The sequence below is a fragment of the Indicator indicator genome, chromosome 2 (assembly GCF_027791375.1).
Source record: "Indicator indicator isolate 239-I01 chromosome 2, UM_Iind_1.1, whole genome shotgun sequence".
Taxonomy (NCBI): Eukaryota; Metazoa; Chordata; class Aves; order Piciformes; family Indicatoridae; genus Indicator; species Indicator indicator.
The window spans coordinates 47,423,151-47,443,255 of NC_072011.1; the positions used below are offsets into that span (position 1 = coordinate 47,423,151).

The 20,105-nt window shown below is 42.6% G+C and overlaps 1 protein-coding gene across 1 annotated transcript in view; it reads right to left on the reverse strand.

The window, feature by feature from the left end:
* Nucleotides 1–6,081, reverse strand: part of PPM1B (protein phosphatase, Mg2+/Mn2+ dependent 1B) — a 60,056-nt gene extending 53,975 nt beyond the window's left edge. Inside the window, exon 1 of the mRNA XM_054392127.1 lies at nucleotides 6,013–6,081. The gene's annotated coding sequence lies outside the window, so the exon portion shown is untranslated. The remainder of the gene's footprint in view (nucleotides 1–6,012) is intronic.
* Nucleotides 6,082–20,105: the final 14,024 nt, after the last annotated feature.

Below are 20,105 nucleotides of genomic sequence, written 5' to 3' on the forward strand. Positions count from 1 at the left end.
TCTTTCCTAACTTGTATCTTCCCCCTACAATCTTCTCCAATTGCAGCATACTGCTTGTTAATGTAAACATAAGCAGGAGTTGCAGACGCTGCCCCTTCGTTTAAGAGAGCCTCATGCAGTAGTAACTAAACTGACAAATTTAAGCTGCCAACAGCCCTAAAACGGAGGGCTACACTGCAAATTTGAGTGCTCCTTTCCCTGATATAGCCATAGCAGCAGGGTCTCATAACTCATCCACTTTTGATTCCATCCATTTACAGTTAGGAACATCAAAGCTAAAGGGATAAATCTAGGAAAATTCCCTGAAAAAAGCTTAAAAACCCTCACGATCTACACTTCATGCATCACCTACATTTTGTACAACTAATTTAATAACACTGAAAGCAACACAATATCCACAAAGCCACATCAATGGCTCCACTGCAGTTAGTGATAGGGAAGGAAACGCATGTGCTCAATAATCCTTTATATTACTTGAACATCAGCTAACCAAAGCTGCCAGAAAAGAGGGATTTTGTTTCTGAACAAGCTGACCAGTAAAATATTCAGTTTCAGTCTTCCACTTGAATCAAAAACATCAGTTCTTTACAAGTAGTTCCATCATTTGAGATTTGTTCTCTCCAGTCACCGATCTTCCTTTCACTATATAAAATTTTAAATACAAGATCTTTTCCAACCTTATTGATTCTGTGATCATGAGTTTTGAACAATAGGCCAAAGCAGTACTGTATGAATAAATTACAAGAAAGTGTTACCCCTTCTACTCAACAAATCATTTTACTTCATTACTTCCTTGATAAAAACAATTATTCATTTACTAACACTGCAGAACCATGTTTGCTCTGCATTCAGTAAACTTCCTACACTGCAGTGGTACAACTATTGTACAAAAGTACAACTATTGAAGACAACATTTTCTGCTAACATACTAATCCTCAAAAAACCGAAAAGACAAAAAAAAGACCAATGCTTTCCTTTGTGATTTTACTGGAAGTTTGTAATTACCTTACACACCAAAGAACCATTTTAGACTCTCCAGTAGCTTAGTCTAAAACATCTTTAAGTAATGTTTCTTGGAGCTGAATTCCCATTAACGTCTGAAAATAAACATAAGCGTTTAGTTGTACTATTTATTTGAAAGAAAACTCCATGAAAAGCTTATTTCCCTCAAAGATGCAGAGAACCTATGCCATGAGATAGTAATGTAGTAATATCATAAAATGATGCATTGAAGTAATGCTAATGAGAAACTAATGGTGCATGGGGAAAAAGAGCTGCAGGGAACTTATTTTTCCTAGCAGAACACCACCTGGGCCTGAATAATTTTCTGTGAAATTGTAAGACAGACTGTTGTACAATAAGATAGGGAGTTTTCCCTTCTATCAGTCTACATTAAGACATCTTTGTGTCTTGTCTCTCAGTGTGCATTTTCCTAAGAGCTGAAAGACTTAATTTAACCTACACTCACAGGCAACTCTTCTGTTTCATCATGCCAATAATGTCTCAAGAAATTGAGATGAGCTGAACTGTTCATGTAAAGAAAACTAAGATGAGCTACACCAGCTCAGTTATTTCTTATGACCTCATGTAAAATTTTTCAGACCAGTATATACTCATTAATTATTCAGAATTTTTATTTGCCTTTAGCACAAGATACAGATGTAAATCTATATAAAATTTATCTGCCAAATTTTAAACAGTTTGACCAAAATTTCCATGCCAGATACATTTCAAGACTAGAAGAGGCCAGTCAAATAGCTGAGTAGTTTGTAAGCTCTCATTTAAGGAGTAGCAGCTTTGGTGACCTTTTGGAAACCCAGTATCCTTGCTCTTGCATCAAGAACACACCTTTCATTGTCCATGCAATTATGTTTCCCCAGACTTTTGTAGTCAAATATTATTTGAATTTTGGTGGTTTGTTTTTTTTTTTTTTTTAGAACGTGCAATGATTTGTCCAAACTTTTTAAAATTCCATGAAGATTATGCACTATATATATTGAAGACCTGAGCTAAACAAGACTCCTCTTAAGTTTAAAAAAAAGCATTAAAATAGCCTGTATTCACACTACTAACACCTCAAACCATCATTAAGCCAAATCCTGAAGATGATCAAGCATAAACAACTAAGCACAGAATGAAAAAAAGCAAAAAAGAGAGAAGGATTCAAGATAGCAAAATGCTTCTTCATTTTCACAGAGAAGTGAAGACAAACACTATTGCAGCACTTAACTTGGAGAGATGAGAAAACTTGTTGAACATGGTGGCAATAATTATAAAACAAACAAAAACACAAAACAGAGCATACTCAATACAACTAAGGTAGTGGGCACTTACAGGTCTAGGTAGCAGATTTAAGCATTCCTACTGGACTGATGAACCAAGACACCACCAAATTATTGATTTCAATTTTCAGAGTTTTGAGGGGCAAAAACCCAAATACAAAAACCTAAGCTACATACTACATCACCTCTGTTTTCCTCATCTTGATGTTAGGTGCTTTAACTCATTACTCTCCTCTAAACATCTGTGCAGAACAAGAAATGACAGGCTATGTAAACAAATAATAGATACTATTATATATCTGCAGAACATGCAGATATATAATAGTAATATAATAACATACACAAGCTCAATTTTCCCTCATTTCCACCTGAGCCAAACTGCTTTCCATTCTGAATGGATGATCTTTTCACAGATCTCTGACCATCAAATGGTCACTAACTCTCATTTAAAAACAAGCATACATCCAGTACAAAAGACTTCAGTCCTCTGGACAAGTGCACTCAGTTAAAGGGTTACGGTAATGCACAGAAATATATACAACAGACACATTCGAGCCCCTAAACCCACACATACACAGAGCTCAACAACAACATATTAAGTGCTTTTAGTCAGCTGCTGACCTGTCATTATCATTATGAGTGTTGATCTCAGCAAAAGTTTACCCTTAAAGGGACAACTCACTCATTGCAACAAAAGAAAAAAAACCCCTGCCTTTAACAACAAACTTGACTATTCTGTAGCTTCCTTTAATCGGATAATGTTCTTAATATTCACAAATTGCCTCATCTTTATTCACTTCTTTAGGTTCAACTGTCATCCTAACTATAAAATGCTTCTCTCCAAAACAAGATGAGCAAAGAATCCCCACAGCCTCTCACCTGCTCAAGTCACACCTGGGACCCCACCTCCAGTTCACCAACCCTCCCACACACTACTTCAGCTTCCCATAGCCTCAGCCAAAAATGCCTGCTGCCTCTCTCCATAAACAGACAAGAATTCTCACTAAGTCAGCAATACAAAAACTCCAGTTTCCCTTTTGCACAAATGCCATTCCCCAATACACACATGTATACATCATGTAACAAAATTTTCAGCCTGTATATGCATAACCCTCACAAATTCATCCTACTTTTCTTCAAATGTACACAAACCTTTGAAAAAAATCTACCATTCATTTCTACTTTTAAATATCCACCCCAAATCCCTCACTTCCTTATAATCTGTGGTAATCCCTGGAAGTTTATCTACAAGAGTGCATTGATACCCTCAGACAGAAACTTACACTGCCTGACATCTGTCACAAATATAGATATCTAGAGTTCTACAACTCCCCAGGGCAGGCACAGACTTTTCTCCAAACAGTGCTATCATGACCCCAACACCCGGCATTTGCTGTATGTTTTCCAATTTGTATCTAGTGGCTGAAACAACAAACACCCTGCCTTTCAATTTCATCACAAATGAGATGCCAATTCACAGCGCCTTTCATGTTCCCAGGACACAGGCCAGGTTACTTGATGCCCTAGCCCACTGCAATGCACAAAACCCCCAGAGCTGAGCTGGTGACAATCAGGAGTCTCTCTCAACTCTCAGTATGAGTGGCAGACAAACCAACTTACATGCTGTAAGACTGTGCATGCCTTTCTGTCCACATACCATCTCATATTACACACGATGGTCTCGCACATTAAGTCTAACCACACTGGCCAAACAAAACAAGTTCAGAACCTTGCAACCACCTACTACCATTGTGCCTATAAGTTGTACATAGGCTTACCTACCACACAAAACCTCCCTTCTCCACAACACCTAGAAGACAGACAACTTATCACCTTACTTCTCACAACACATACGATTGTTTATGTATTGAGCCTTCATGAACCACTACCCCTAAATGCACGTGGTTTCAAAGAATCATAGAAGAGTTGGGGTTGCAAGGGACCTCAAGGATCATCTAGTTCCAATCCCCCTGCCATGGGCAGGGACACCTCACACTAGAGCAGGTTGCCCAGAGCCACATTCAACCTTACAGCGAAGAATTTCTTCCTAACATCCCATCTGAATCTACCCATTTCTATTTTTGTGCTAGTCTCCCTAGTCCTATCATCACCTGACCCCCTAAAAAGTCCCTCCCCAGCTTTCTTGTAGGCCCCTTTCAGACACTGGAAGGCCACAAGAAGGTCTCCTCAGAGCCTTCTCTTCTCCAGACTGAATAGCCCCAACTCTTTCAGTCTGTCCTCATAGGAGAGGTGCTCCAGCCCTCTGATCATCCTCGTGGCCCTTCTCTGGACACGTTCCAGCATGTCCAGATCCTTCCTCTAATAGGGGCTCCAGAACTGGATGCAATACTCTAGGTGGGATCTCACCAAAGCAGAGTAGAGGGGGAGAATCACCTCCTTCGACCTGCTGGCTATGCTTCTCTTGATGCAGCCCAGGATGTCATTTGCTTTCTGGGCTGCAAGTGCACACTGCTGGCTCATGTTGACCTTCTCATCCACCAGCACCCCCAAGTCCTTTTCTTCAGGGCTGTTTGCAAGCCAGTCACTGCCCAGCCTATATCGGTGCTTGGGATTACCCCGACCCAGATGCAGGACCTTGCGTTTGGTCTTGTTGAACCTCCTGAGGTTGGCTTGGGCCCACCTCTCCAGCCCCACCATCTCCATCCCCACGGTATAAACATATCTCTCAACCATACCACAGCACGTAACAACACGCATACAGATTTTTTCAGCTGCCTCTAACCCATCAAAATTACTTCCTCCCTTCGACTAGGTACAAATTGCAGCAGAAGTATATACACGCTTATATCCAATGGGTTGGCAGCATCAGCGAGCTCCAAACTACGAGAAAGAATTGCATTCAACTTCTTTTCCCATGCACGCGAAGAGCCCAGGCACTGCCCGTGTGGCCTGTGACTTCATCCTCTTCACACACCAGCTCGTCACAAGCACTCAGGCCTAACGACAGCTTCTCCCTGCAACGACATGGGCCGTACCCGCAGCTCGCCACCTCCCACCTCTCCACCCCGTCGGTAAACATCGGGCCCCGCCAGCCCCCGGCCCGCCACTCCCCCGGCCCCAGCCAATGCACGTGCTCAGACACGCTCGACCCGCCGGCCGCCCCCTAACCTCGCTCCGTACGCAACTACCGGCACGCCGGCCACTTTCGGCCCCTTCCCCGCCCTGCACACAGCACTACCCACAGGAAGCCCAGCCCGCCGGCTCACCCACCCGTCACCCCGCGGCCAGCGTGCAGGGCCTGGGCCGCCGAGCCGCCTGTCTCTGCCTCGGCCCGCCCCACCGTGGCGCACAGAAGGCGAGCCCGCCGACCCCCATCTCTAGCTTGCCTTCCCTGCGACTTCCTCGCCGTCCCTCTCCCGTGCAACTACCTCGGCAAACGCAGCTCCTCCGCCAAGAGACCATGCCAGTGAGGCCCTGTGACTTCTTTCCTCCATCGGCGGGAACTGAGGGAGGCCGGGCCTGCGCGGAGCTTGCCCTCTCCCGGGAAACTGCACACACAGCAGGCCTTACCTGCCGGCCCACTGGCCCCATGGCGCTGAGCCGGCGCTGCCAGCCTCGACTCTCCACGGCACACGCGCAGGCCCTGCGGCTCGGTAACATGCGCGCCCGGCTTCTCGGTCCTTTTTCCCCTCTCTCCCCGATTCGGCTTAGCCCAGCGCAGACACGACCCGCTCGCCCGTACCCCATGGCCAACCCTGACCCCTCTTACCTGTCGGTGGACGAGCACCGGCGTCCTCCGACCTCCAGGCCACAGGCAGCCCTCCCGTGCCCGGGCCGGGTGAAGGTGGGCCTAGCTCGGCCTCAGGCACAGGCCGCCCCGCGCTGGCCGTCACTGATCGTTGTCGCCACCCGCTCGCGCACTCTGAGCGCCGCCAGCAGCGCGGACATGTTGGGAGCCCCTGTCCCAAAGGCCACTGCTAAGCCCGCCCTCCCCACCGCCCACGTCACAGTTCTCCGGGGGCGGGCGGGGCACGGCCTACAGCCCCGCCCTCATCGCCTCGCTGCCTTTCCCTGCCAGGCCGCCTCGCGTTCTTCCCAGGCTACTGGCTGCCGCTGCCGCCGTCGCTCATCCTTGTCCCGTATCCTCTCGATGGCCATTGGGCCGTCCGCCCTGCTAGCTTTACCCTTTTTCAGTGTCATTGGTCGAGCCATTCGCAGTTCACCCGCCCCAAAACTTTTTCTGACTGGGCCTTTCCCCGTTGCCTTGGTAACTATTGGCTGTGGCTCATGTCAATCAAGGTACTTCCTCACCGGCTCTTGTGTTTCTTCACAGTTTTTCTTAACCGGCCTCGTAGCCTGGACAGTACTGATGGAAGCGGCAATCAGTGAGCGCAGGAGATTTTGCCTCTCCCAGCCTCCCTCTCCCAGCCTCCCTCCCCCGACACATTCTTTCTTTCAAGCTGCGGCTTGCCTGAAGGCCATTGCTTCTCATCGCCGCCATTCCCACAGCCCTTCTCGTGAACTGGGAGACGGGTGCCTTCTCGTGATTTGCCGTAGCCCCTGCCAATAAAGCGGGGCTGGCGTTCCCTAGTGGAACCGCAGTGCGTGCTGGCCTGCGCGCCGCTCCGCACGGCAATTGGTCGCGAAGTGGGGAGGGCCTGCGGCGGGGGTCGGTAAGCAATGCCCGTATGTGCGCGCAATTACATCACCGCTAGCCAATCAGAGAGCGCGAGGCTGGTCTCCTGGTCGCGGAGGGCGGGCCTTGGTGGTCACTTTTGGGAGCCTTGGCGCCACACGCGATGGGGTTGTTGCTGGTGTCTGGGTTGGTAGGCTTAGCTGCCGTTTTTATCACAGTAAAATAGGAAGTTGGAGGTGTGTTTGCGTTCTTTACCGTCGCTGGGGCTCAGAGTACGCCTGAGTACCTTCCGGGGTACCCGAGGAACGCTTCTCGGAGTTACTCGTGTCTGCCGCAGGGCCCAGGTGGGTCCACGGGATCAAGGGGTGGGACCCGAGCCACCGCACAAGCGCCGCTGATAACGTGCCGCCTGAAAAGTAACAGCGGTTGCTAGGAAGCCGCCAGTGCAGGAATGGCCAACTTGCAGCCGTCGGCCTCTCCGGCTGCAGCTACAGTCTACTCGTGGATAGCTGTAATTTACGCTCTGCGTGGGCTTACCTACACTGCAAACTATTTCTCGCCCCAGAACAAAATGTTTTGAGGAAGGAACATTAAACCTCCCTGATGCTTCATAATCCCTTGGTGTTCCTGCTTTTGTCAATCAACGAACTGGCCGAAGCCAGCTGAAGCTCGTCTCTCTGGAGGAGGACCCAACTTCTGTCTTGCTCTGCAGCCCTGTACAGCAGTTCTGCTGACTTCTGTTAGACATTATAGTCTCTGCTCACTAGCTAGAAGGCATTGAAGGCATAGGCATAGAACTGAAGTCCGTGTCTTAACACTCCCAAGCACCTGAAATTCAGTGTACCATCCTAAAAAAGAGCATGCAAATTCCCACATCAGTCTACTGATGCTCTTGTTCCCCTACGTTGGTGTGTTTCTTCCCCACACACTATGTATATATATTCAGTGTAAATGAACAGGTCTTGAGATCATAGGTCAAAATGCAAGATACGTAGCGTTTTTATTTATCCATCTTTCTTTTTCTGGAGTGCTAGGAAACGAGTGGCCCTGGAAAAGACAGGAACTTTCTATTATGGAGTTGGCATTCTCTCCCTGGCTTCCTGATGGGATTACTTTTACAGGCTCTCTAGAGTTATGTCCACAGTACAGAAAATACTATGCATCTTTTATCTTTAAGGTCTTCAGTACCACCAATCACATTAGAAAATCCCTTCACAGAGCTCTGGAGGCACTTTTAGCTCAGGTAACTGATGCAACTGGAGTTCTAAGAGCAGGAGCTTCACTTTCTGTGGGAACAAGCGTGCCTACTCTGCATAAGAAGATGAGAAAGGTCATGTCAGCATGATCATGCTGCTTCCCACAGCTCTACCAGGTGACAGAGCTGACTGAGAATGAGTTCTAAATTGCCTAAGCACAGGCCCTTGGGAGCAAGTCCAGAAACAGTCAGAACATTGAGACTGCAGTTAGCCTTCTATCATGGGAAACTTGCTTATAGACAAGCTAATTTGAGTGCCCAGACCCAGCTGCCAATCAACCTAGTTAATATTGCAGTGTCCACATGATCTGGAACTCAAAATACTGTATCTATATATCTAGCTAGGGAACTTTTTTTTGCCTTTCCTCCAGCTTATATCTCACAGTTTTTTAAACAAAATTCATGTATTATTAAAACAATGATGAATCTGGCTAAAAATTGCTATATGTTTGGGTTGATGAACATAAAATTAATTTCACCTAGATACTTCTTGGACTTTTGAAATAGTTTTTATTTCATATTATTTTCAAGGAATATTTCAAGGAATTTTTTTGAGGCCCTGTCACTCCTTAAAGTAATGGTAAATCTTTCACAGATTTTGGCAGGTACGGAGTGGGACTGTAGCTTTGTCAAGTCTCTGTTTACAATCTCTGTTTTGCTTCTTGGCTACCTGCCAGAGAGACACCACAGGTAGCATTAGATAATTTTTTTCAGTACAACCAAGGTATACTGAGCTGCTGCTGCTGACCCTTTACTTTTGCAGCTATTCTTCCCACAGTGGTTACTAAACCAAAAATGCACAGAAACACCGACGAAAAGATTGAGTTAGTCTTTAATTTGTTGTTCAAACCTTCTGACCCTGCCTTTCTTCTTGCTTCTTGATTTGACACTTTGTTGTTATACCAGTCATTTCGCATATAATGCACTGCATATAGTATTTATAACAAATTTATCAAAAATAAAATACTTATGTCACCTTACTACCAGGACAACCTTTACTGGAGTGACTTTCGAAATTAATAAATATTACCCTACTTTATCTCTAATGTAATAAATCACTTGACCTAATACTTCTCAGACACAACCTGCTTAAATATTCGACATTGACTAGAAATCTACACCATGCACACGAGCTATTAACCTAGCATAAACAGCACATTCCTAAATACCAGAAAATGTGCATATCTGCCTGGTTTATGTGGGCTAAAACTAAACACTGGCATTGCTCAAGAGGTGTGTGTGGCAAGAGGCAGTGGGTGTGCAGCAACAGGCAGCAGGGGCAGTGAGTGAAGTAATAAGTAGGTGAAATAATGGTTGTATGTGGCAATGTGGAGTTAATGGCTAATCTAGGGATTTTCTACCTTTTTGTGGCTGGCTCCAGTTAAGCTTTGTGTAAGGTTACTTAAGCAGCATATTTGTGAATACATGTATGTTGGATCAATGGTAATGTGTGCATGCTTGAAAGTGTGTGCATTTTTTAATACATGCAAAGTCCCTCTGATTCTTAGTCGTGATGAAAATAACTGTGAACTGTAGAAATGTTAACTAATAAACAGGATAAAGGCAGTTTGTGAACAGCTTCATTTGATACAGCACTGAAAAGGAATGAAAGTGAGTTCTTACCATACAGAGTTTTAAAAATTCTCATTTTTGTGTGTTCTATTGTTATTAGTGAACAGATTTTTTCTTTCAGAAGCAGCTGTTGTTGAATCTCAGTAATTAAATTTGTTACACGTTCAAATGAATGAGCTGTAAAACAGGTCTTGACAAAATCTCAGTAACTTTGGGAAACTGACAGCATTTTCACATCAGCGTGCGTATTTTCATGCTCAGCGTACTACCTCTGGTTTTGAAAAAGTTTTTCATCTGAAGAATGTATCCGTCTAGTGTTTTAAATGGCCTTCACACTGGTTTGAACACAAATGGCAACTGCTCTAGTTTCACAAGAAAGCATTTTCAGATACTGAAAATATTCATGGTGCATGAATGTTTTTTATTTGTAAAGCAAACAACCTCTTCCATTCTCATCTGAGTAACTTCCCATGAAAATTAATTTACTAAACAACAGTAGTTAAGTTTTTCACCACTTCCCTGTGTATGCCTTCTAGATTACAACATCTGTGAAGAAAGGAGGAAAATGACCAGAGATAATAAGGTCATCTTTGTATTAAGAAATAAGTAGAGAAAATTTGGAAAATTTCATATAATATTTTGCCTTGATTTTGCTCAACACAGGGAAGATAAATGCTAATACGGCAATGGGGAATAGGAAGAATATGGGATGGGTAGCAAAAAAATCAAAACCCAAGTAACGTTACTGTTAAAATGAAATAACTGAAAAGTGGATGTGTTATTTCCAGCATTTTGTGAGAAAAAAAAAAAAGGAGGAATTTCACAAAACAGTTCAGGACATTGCCCTTGTGATGAAAGAAAACTGATGGACTTCCTCACTGGAATACATGCATTACAAGGGACTTGTAGCTGGGGAAATACAACAGTAAAAATAAAGATGGATAGCAACATTCTGTGTTAAGGAAGCAATGCTCTGCAAATAAAACAGCTCATAATTTAGTTCCAATTTATTTTTTGAAAAAATGGTTACAGAGTGTACTGAGGGGAGAGGGCTGAAATTTAGAAAGTAGCTAGAAAACTCCCATGTTATTGAAGAGATGGTACCATTTTGATACAAAGAACTTGTCAGTGAGATTTCAAATTTCCAATTACTGATTTGGGAAATACATGCTACTCATAGTTGGGGCCACACATGCTGGACTGTGGTAGTCTATTAATGCCTTCTCCAAACTATCACTGAGCATGGAAGAAGCTTTTGGATGCTTCAAGAAGGTGTCCTTAAAGGACTGACCACCCTTGAGCAGGTAGTCATGAATTGTGTGATGAAAGAAAGTAGAACATTCTCAGTTTCAGAAAGACACCCTGTGATTAATGAAGGGACCCATCAATAACATCAGCTTGTACAACAAAAACAGACATTTTAATTTGGAAGAAGTTTTAGGTATCTTAAAGCCAAAATTATTAATTCCATTGGGATTCTGTATCTCACAAAAAGGTTTACAGGTAAAGTCTTCAAGGCATAAGTGGAAAAGAAGTGACATCAAGAGAGGTAAAAATTATAAACAGAGAGCATATAACAAAACAGAAAGAAAGGTCTGGTTCAGCCAAGATCTCAAACATGAGTAAAGGTGAGAGTAAATGGAGAATTTATCTGGAAAATCAAGTTAATTTAGATCTTATGTTTGATACATGGAAAAATATCAAGATGTTATCCACCTGTGACATGATATTGTAAGGAAGGAGTGATGTTGGTTTCTAGTGAGGAAGAAATGGGATTTAGAGATAGTCGACATCTGATGCTATAACTAAATGCATGTTTTGTGTCAATTATCAATAAAGAAGGTGATTTTGAACACAGAGGGCAGGATGGCTAATAGGAGGTAAAGGGAACTGCTAGTATCGTATATAAGATGAAAATAAAACACAGTCAACAGTCTCTGGGCAGACAGAAAAGATAATGCCCGTTCCAGAAGTCAGAAAACAGTGTCAAATGAAGTTACGTGTCTCATGGAAAGCTTTTTGAAGTAAGTATAGCAGGTAATGAGAAAGTGCTTGCGTACAAAAGGTGGACCTTACCAGATTAACCTAATATCTATCTTTCATAGTATCATTCAGCTTCTATATAAAGGAAGAGATAGTAGGAATTAGCAGACCAATACGAGACACTAGTGGAGGTGATGAACTATCCAAAATTTAATGATCAGAGATGAAGTATACAAGTAAAGGCTGTTCCCTTTTCACTCCCAGTCCCCAGCCAAAATCAGTTTTGAACTTATACCTATTAGATATTTCCTTAATGACACTGACACCAGAAGATGGTGGGAAGTAAACTTGTAAATGATGCAGTGCTTAGAGATACCAACAGCGAGAAGAACTAGGAAACCATACACAAACTCATGGACAAATAAAAATTCAGTTAAGTTTAAGAATATAGCAGCAAGACCTTTGGGTATTAATACCAGAAATTTCCTCTAGTAGCTGGGAGCTCATTGCTTCAAAAAGATGAGGAAGGTAGATGGAATATTCTAGTATATCACAGCATGATACAAAATGCCATTCATTTGCAGCATTAGAATGACAAATGCAATCTTAAGCATGGCTAGGCAACAGGTCAAGTGCCTTTACACAGGCACATTAATTGGCAGTGTGGAAGTACCCATTCGATGCTCCACACAGGCAGCCATGAGCTGACTTTGAGATGTAACAAACTGAGGGAGTTGATGTGCCAAGATTATTTCTATTGCCTTCATTTGAGCTTTGTTCTTGTTGTTAAATTGGGTAGGGACAGACAGCCACAAGCTGTCAAGCCAGTTTGTAATTAAGGCTTGACTTAGCATGGCTTAATAAGTTACTACTCCACAGAGAAGCTATAATAACTGCCTGTATACATGCTCCCAGCTCATCTGTCTGCTGAAGTAAAATGTGTTAGTTTAAGCTACTATGTGCTGCTATAGCATCCTAGCCAGCAAGCAATATTTTGCCTTGGTAACCCAATCACTTGTGAGCATATGTTCAAACATTTTCTCTGTGCTACTGAGAAGCACTGAACTCAATGCTGTATTGTAGGTACCATGGAAGATAGACTAGAAGTGTTAGTTTTGTTAACTTTTTGTTGAGATGTCCACTTTTGCAGTCTAAAAACTTGATACACATTTTTTTTGTTCTGTTAGACTATCAATTTCTGCTTAGGCTACTCTCACCTGCCATCCCTAATATGTCTTCATCGTTATAACTGCCCTGGTTTGTTCTTCACTGACTCTCTGGACTGTAGATTACTTTTTCTGCCTTTTGAAGTATTCTAAGGGAACTTAAACTTTCAAAGATCTTTCAAATGCTGTATGGATACAATGTTGCACAGTACAGAACATTGTAATGAAAATCCAAGAATAAACATAAGAATCAGAAAAAAAATCTGGAAATATCTAAATATGCAGCTATTAACTGAGATATATTGCTGTTGATGATTCCATTGCTACCTTTTCATGCCCACTTACCCTTTTGTCCTAAGCACACCTCTAATAGTAATCTAATGACAACAAGTTAACAGCTTCATACTTAATTTTTGTGATATTTTCTTACTTTATATGGAATTATCATTACTGTTAATTCACCATGTTGCCCTTTCTTACCTTAACTATGAGACGTAATTGCCTGGGAGAGTGGCAAATGTTGCTTCATAAAATCAGTGATGCTTTAAAAATACTCTCCCACATTTCCCTTCATCATCATGTTTTCTCTTCATTGTTGAGGGAAAATAACAGCTTGTGAGCCCCACTAAGAGGGGGCTTGTAACACATGCTGTTCTTATCTACGCATGGGTAGAGAAGCTGTCTATAATGGAGCAACACATCAGGCAGAAGAAATCTAATCTATGTGAGTGCTTTGTATTATTCAAGGATGTTTCTGGTGAGGGTGTTCTCTTAAGATCAGCTGAACTGTTAAACTGTAATGGATGTGACTCATCATCCTTCTGTGGAGAAAAACACTAGCAACCAAACTCTGCATGTGTGTAGGGTTGTGCTAAGGTTTTTAATGTTGCTGTGGTTGGGTTGGAGTTTGGGGTTTGGGTTTTTTTTAAGACTGAGGGGGAAAAGTGTGGTCTTCTGACAAACTTCGTGTGTGTCCAGTACATCACTGAATCTTTTCCTAAAGAAATTACCTACAGCAGGGGTTGCTGAGTAGTTTATAGATGTATGCAAATGTTGAATAGCAGCTTAAGCGGAAGGGAACGGTGGCAATAAATCAGCCAAACCAACCAACCAACCAACCAATCAAAAAAAACTAAGCCTAAGCCCATAGCAAGGGAAGTGCTTCTTACAGCATCTAAGCAATGCTCTCTGGTATCCATTCCAGTGATGCACAACCCCAGCAGGCCATTGCTGCAGATGTGATTAATTGTAAGCTTGCTAATGGAAACACTTGGTGGTGACTCAGTCAAAGAGAGTCACCAATAGCAAATCCATCCAGTAGGATCAACAGGCTGCACACCAGCTTGCTGTGAAGTATGGCTAATAAGCATGATTGGCAAGAGCACTAACACTGACTCCAGATGGAGATCCTCAAAAAAAAACCCCAAATTCTTCCTTCTCTGCATTTCTGTAGAGTGGTTTGATAGGTGTTATCCCTGACCATCAAAGTAGCTCACGTTAGACCCTTTGTCACTCTGCAGCCATTTCAATTTTGAGCTCTGAGAAAAAAAGAGCTTAGTCTTCTACATGCTATATCCAGCTATGACCCCTGCATTGTCTTGCAGTATCCACAGTTCAAAAATTAAATTTTAAAATGTCAAAACATATAAACATGTAATGAAACTTCACAAAGAAAAGCAAAACATAATGTAGACTAGGTTCAATGTTGTTATTTATTAAGTTTTTTTTTTCAGCTAATGGTAGGGGTTTTTTTTCCAATTATATACTGACAGACAGAACAGTTCTTTTAAGGTAAACATGTTGCATTTAGTTTTGAATGTATTGTTAAATCTTTCTTTGCATAGTTATGAAATCTTTCCTAGAAAAAGAAAATGTGTATATTTCTTACTGGCACATCCATGTGGAGATTATTAATGACAAAGGTATTAATTTATATAAGCTATTCTGGCTTCTGGAAATTATATTAGCATCTGGGCAGGAAAAAAAAAAAACACAAACCTGCTCAGATAGATTCTCACCATGGTGACCTGTGAGAGAACTGTCACAACAGAAGCTGCTGTTGCCACTGCAATTTTCAGAGCTCCTGCTGTTCACGTTGCTGCTGAAGAGAAAATCCACTGCCCTCCACTACACTTAAAGCTCAGTTAAATCAGATTGCAGCTTAAAGATAATTTTCACACTTCACTGTACATCAGTATCAAAGAGAAAATAAGATGATCAAAATATGCCAACCATAATAATAATAGTGTCAACATTAAGTAAGCTGTGTACTTCCTTCGAGGTATTGAGTGCTCTGACTTTCTCCTGTTTCAACAAAGGGAAACAAGCATCATGATCACAGCCCTTGGGTTCAGCTCTGCTTAAGCCAGAGAGCCATTAATCTTTGCAAGAATATAAGCCACGTAAGAAATGGAGGACTAACCCCCCTAAAAGGAAAATAAAATCTAGTGATGTTTTTGAAATACAAAGATACATTAATAGTTGTAGTTATCAAAGTATAAGAATAGCCATGTCATCTCTCTGCACAACAGATGTTATGAACGCTGTTCCCACACTCCACCAAAGGCGTGCTAGTTAAAATAAGCATGTTGCAAAGGTGCTTTTTGCCGACAGGAAAGCTACTAAGTTAGTGAAATGTATAAAGCATACCTTTTTAACAAGCTACATGTTATCCAACTCTAAAAAAGTGTATTTCAAATTATTAGAAAATATTTTCTAATTTCAAAGATAATCTAAAGCTAGTGGTAAGAGGACACAGGCTTTTAAATGTAAATGTTCAGCTTTGGAGAAATGAGCAGGTTCATGAATTTTACACTCTGCAGTACAGAAATGAAACAAACCCAATGTCTTGGTGATAGGACTTGAGCAGTATTTCTCAAAGTGATAGGGCCCCTAGAAGACCTCTGATTAGCCTACTCACTATCAAGAAACTCTGGAATAAATAACACTGAAAGAAATTGCTGGGATACCTAAAATTAACTGTGGCTAAGGGAATTAGAGTTGAAAGTTGCTGTGATAGTTGTAAAGCCTCTGATATGCTAAAGTGAGGAAGTAAGAGGAATGAACCATCTGAAGAACCTGAAAGTGTTCAAGTCCATGGGACCTGATGAGATACACCCACAGGTGCTGAGGGACCTGGCAGGTGAGGTTGCTAAACCGCTCTCTATTATATTCCAAAAGTCATGGCAGTTCAGGGAGGTCCCCACTGAAATATAACCCCTATTTTCAAAAAGGAAAAGAAGGATGACCCAGGGAACTATAGACCAGTCAGTCTCACCTCTGTGCCCAGTAAGATCATGGAGCAGATCCTCCTGAAGGCACTGCTGAGACAGAAGAATAACAAAGAGGTGATTTGGTAAAATCAGCATGGCTTCACCAAGGGCAAATCCTGCCTGACAAACCTGGTGGCCTTCTATGACAAGGTCACAACATCAATAGATGAAGGCCGAGCAACTGACATCATTTACCTGGACCTGAGCAAAGCCTTCGACACTTTCCTGCACAAGTCATCCTGGTCTCCAAGCTGGTAAAGTCTGGGTTTGATGGATGGACCATTCAGTAGATAAAGAAGAGGCTGGATGTCCACACCCAAAGAATGGCTGTCAATGGGTCCATGTCCCTCAGGGATCAGTCCTGGGACCAGTCTTGTTCAACATCTTTGTTGGCGACATGGACAGTGGCATTGAGTGCACCCTCAGCAGGACTGCTGATGACACTAAGCTGTGTGGTGCAGCAGACACACAGCAGGGAAGGGATCCATCCAGAGGGACCTTGACAGGCTGGAGAGGTGGGCACAAGCCAGCCTCATGAGATTCAACAAGACCAAGTGCAAGGTCCTACATCTGGGTCAGGGCAATCCCAAGCACAAACATAGGCTGAGCAGTGACCAGCTTGAGAGCAGCCCTGAGGAGAGGAACTTGTGGGTGCTGGTGGATGAGAAGGTCAACATGAGCCAGCAGTGTACACTTGCAGCCCAGAAAGCAAATGACATCCTGGGCTGCATCAAGAGAAGCAGAGCCAGCAGGTCGAAGGAGGTGATTCTCCCCCTCTTCTCTGCTCTGGTGAGACCCCATCTGGAGTAATGCGTCCAGATTTTTGAGCCCCTATTACAAGAAAGACCTGGATGTGCTGGAACATGTCCAGAGAAGGGCCACGAGGATCATCAGAGGGCTGGAGCATCTCTCCTATGAGGACAGACTGAAAGAGTTGGGGCTGTTCAGTCTGGAGAAGAGAAGGCTCTGAGGAGACCTTCTTGTGGCTTTCCAAGGCCTGAAGGGGGCCTACAAGAAAGCTGGGGAGGGACTTTTTAGGGTGTCAGGTAATGATAGGACTAGGGAGAATAGTACTAAAGTAGAAAAGGGTAGCCTCAGATTGGATGTTAGGAAGAAGTTTTTCACTGTGAGGGTGGTGAGACACTGGAATAGGTTGCCCAGGGAGGTGGTGGAAACCCCATCCCTGGAGGTTTTTAAGGCTAGGCTGGATGTGGCTCTAAGCAACCTGATCTAGTGTGAGGTGTCCCTGCCCATGGCAGGGGGGTTGGAACTAGATGATCCTTTAGGTCCCTTCCAACCCTAACAATTCTATGATTCCATGAAAATTATTTGAGGAAATGCTCACAACCCTAACTGATCATCACTATTAGTGACATATCTTGTATGAACCCTATGAATAAAGTAATCCATTTTTCACAAGCTGCACAGTTAGGGTCTGATGTACAGAGTTGGTTCTGTTATCTGTAATTTATAAGATGTTTAAAGGCCATGAAGAATGGTTCATAGAAGAAGTTATGTTGTCTGGGAAATGAGGACCCAAACCACATTATAATTCATAGAATCATAGATTTGTTTAGGCTAGAAAAGACCTTTAAAAACATTGAGTCCATCCATTATCCTAGCACATCCAAGTCAACAACTAAGCCATGTCCCTAAGTGCCACATCTACATGTCTTTGAAATACCTTCCTGGGATGCTGATGCAATCACTTCCCTTGCAGTCTGTTACAATGCTTGACAAACCTTTTAGTGAAGAAATTTTTCTGAATAACCACCCTAAACCTCCCCCTAGCACAACTTGAGGCCATCTCTTCTTGTCCCATCACTTATTACTTGGGAGAAGAGACCATCATCCACCTTGCTAACACCTCCTTTCAGGTAGTTGTAGAGAGCAATAAGGTCTCCTCTGAGCCTCCTGTCTGAACTGAACAGCTCCAGTTCCCTCAGCCAGTCCTCATAATAATTCACCTGATTTTCTAAGCAGGAGGTAAATCTAAGTTTGGAAATCAGTGTGTCAGAAGATCATTACATGTGAGAAATTATTCCATTTGAAACAAGTGTAAATAGATTTCACTTGCATGATTCAGAACAGGTTGATAAAGACTACTATACAATATCTTAGAATTTTCCCTAAATTGAAGGAAGCAAGGGAAGGGAAGTGGTCCAAAGAAGTATTCTTAGGTTTAGCCTCTGTTGCAATAGGAAAGTCCCTCATACTTTGGGCAGAGGCAGGCAAAAACCCAAGAAGTACATCCTAAAGTGTGGTTATACTGGTAACTTGGCTCCCAAAGGGAAGTTATGAGTGTCAGAACAAGGTGCCTACTGAAATTAGATTTTCTTGCTTCTATGCATTTCATTTGTGTGTTTAAGTTTGTTTGTATTTTGTAATCATCAACTTAAGCCTTGCTTTGCTAGTATAATCTTCTTTTCCTTACTTAATTTTGCCTAGTAATAACAGTGACTTCAAGTAACCAATGCAAGCACAAAGCACATTATTCTGAAGAAGCTTTGAGGCCAAGTAAATCAGTTGGCACACATATAGGATACCCACAACCCAGGAGAAATGTGGGAAACTAGAACATGTCTTAACAAATAGCAAGAGCCAGTGTTACACTATGGGGAGAAGTCTTTCTAGTGGGGTACTTACTGAACACATGAGATTGCACAATTTCAGGTGCCCAACTGAGATTAAACCTTTTGGAGGTTACACAGTGCTCCAGCACTACTAAGTACAGAATGCATCACAGGGAAGGAGGAGTGAGGCAGAACAGGTGGAAATCCAGGACAGTCAAGTGTGAGTGCCATAGGGAATCACAGAGTGTATGTTTGGCAGGATAAGTCATGTGAGTATCTTACATTTAAAAAAAAAATATTCAAGAAATGTAAATACTACATTCCATTGCAAAAGGGTGCAAGAACAGCAAAATTCTGAAAGCTGGAAAAGAAAGAATGACAACAGACTCTGTAGAGAGTACAGTACAAAACTCTTCAATATCAGCTTTCTCACAAAGTGTTTGAAAAACAGATAATTAAGATAGACTCCACAGCTGAATTATAATAAGTGCAAAGATAAGTACATAGTGGACACATGGCTAGCACTGTCGTATCACAGTAAGATGCTTAAAACTGGATGCCAGCAGTGTGTAAGATTGCTAGATGGGGCTTGGGAGTTTTCACTCCTTGAAAAAATGTTACTGTTTTCAGTTACTAGCACATCGCCATTACGTGATCATTATACTTTCTGCAACTCAGGAGTATAAGAAAGGAAAATACAGTGTTTGCGGGCATCAAAAACGGCAGAGGCATTCAATCTCCAGCGGCTATGAGTTCCGGGTTTATTTATTCCATCTGTGGCCCTCCAGAATAGGCTGTAGGCAAGACAACTTGCCCTGGTTATGGTGATAGCCTACTTCCAGAGGCCCTTTTCGTGCTCAGCAATAAAACATGGGAAGGACCAGAGTCTCTTGAGAAAGACAGCTTTTAGAAATGAGCTACTGTCAGAACAATTAATCCAGTGATCACTCTTTTCTCTTTGCAGATCTGTGGCACCACTTGGAAAGAAGATGACCAACAGTGAGCTGTCTGAATTACTTGGCAATGCTAGTCTACTCTCAGCTACTATATTTCTTGGGCATTCATTTCTTCAGCATGGGAAACTTGCTGTAAGCAACCTGTTGTACATATTCAGTAATTATGACACTTTCAGGAAATTGATGTGTTCAGCAGCAAAGGATGGACTGCAGTATATGGTTCTCTTCTATCAGTAAAGAAAGATGTAGCATCTCAAAAACAGTCATGTCTCCTACACAGCATGTGACAAAGTGTTCAGCAGAACAGAGTCCTTTGTGCATGCTTGTTTGATAGAAATCATGGATGGCCTCAGATAAAAGGTAGCCCCCTTCAGATACTAGTAGGCCACAAGAAGGTCACCTCGGAGCCTTCTTTTCTCCAGACTGAACAGCCCCAACTCTTTCAGTCT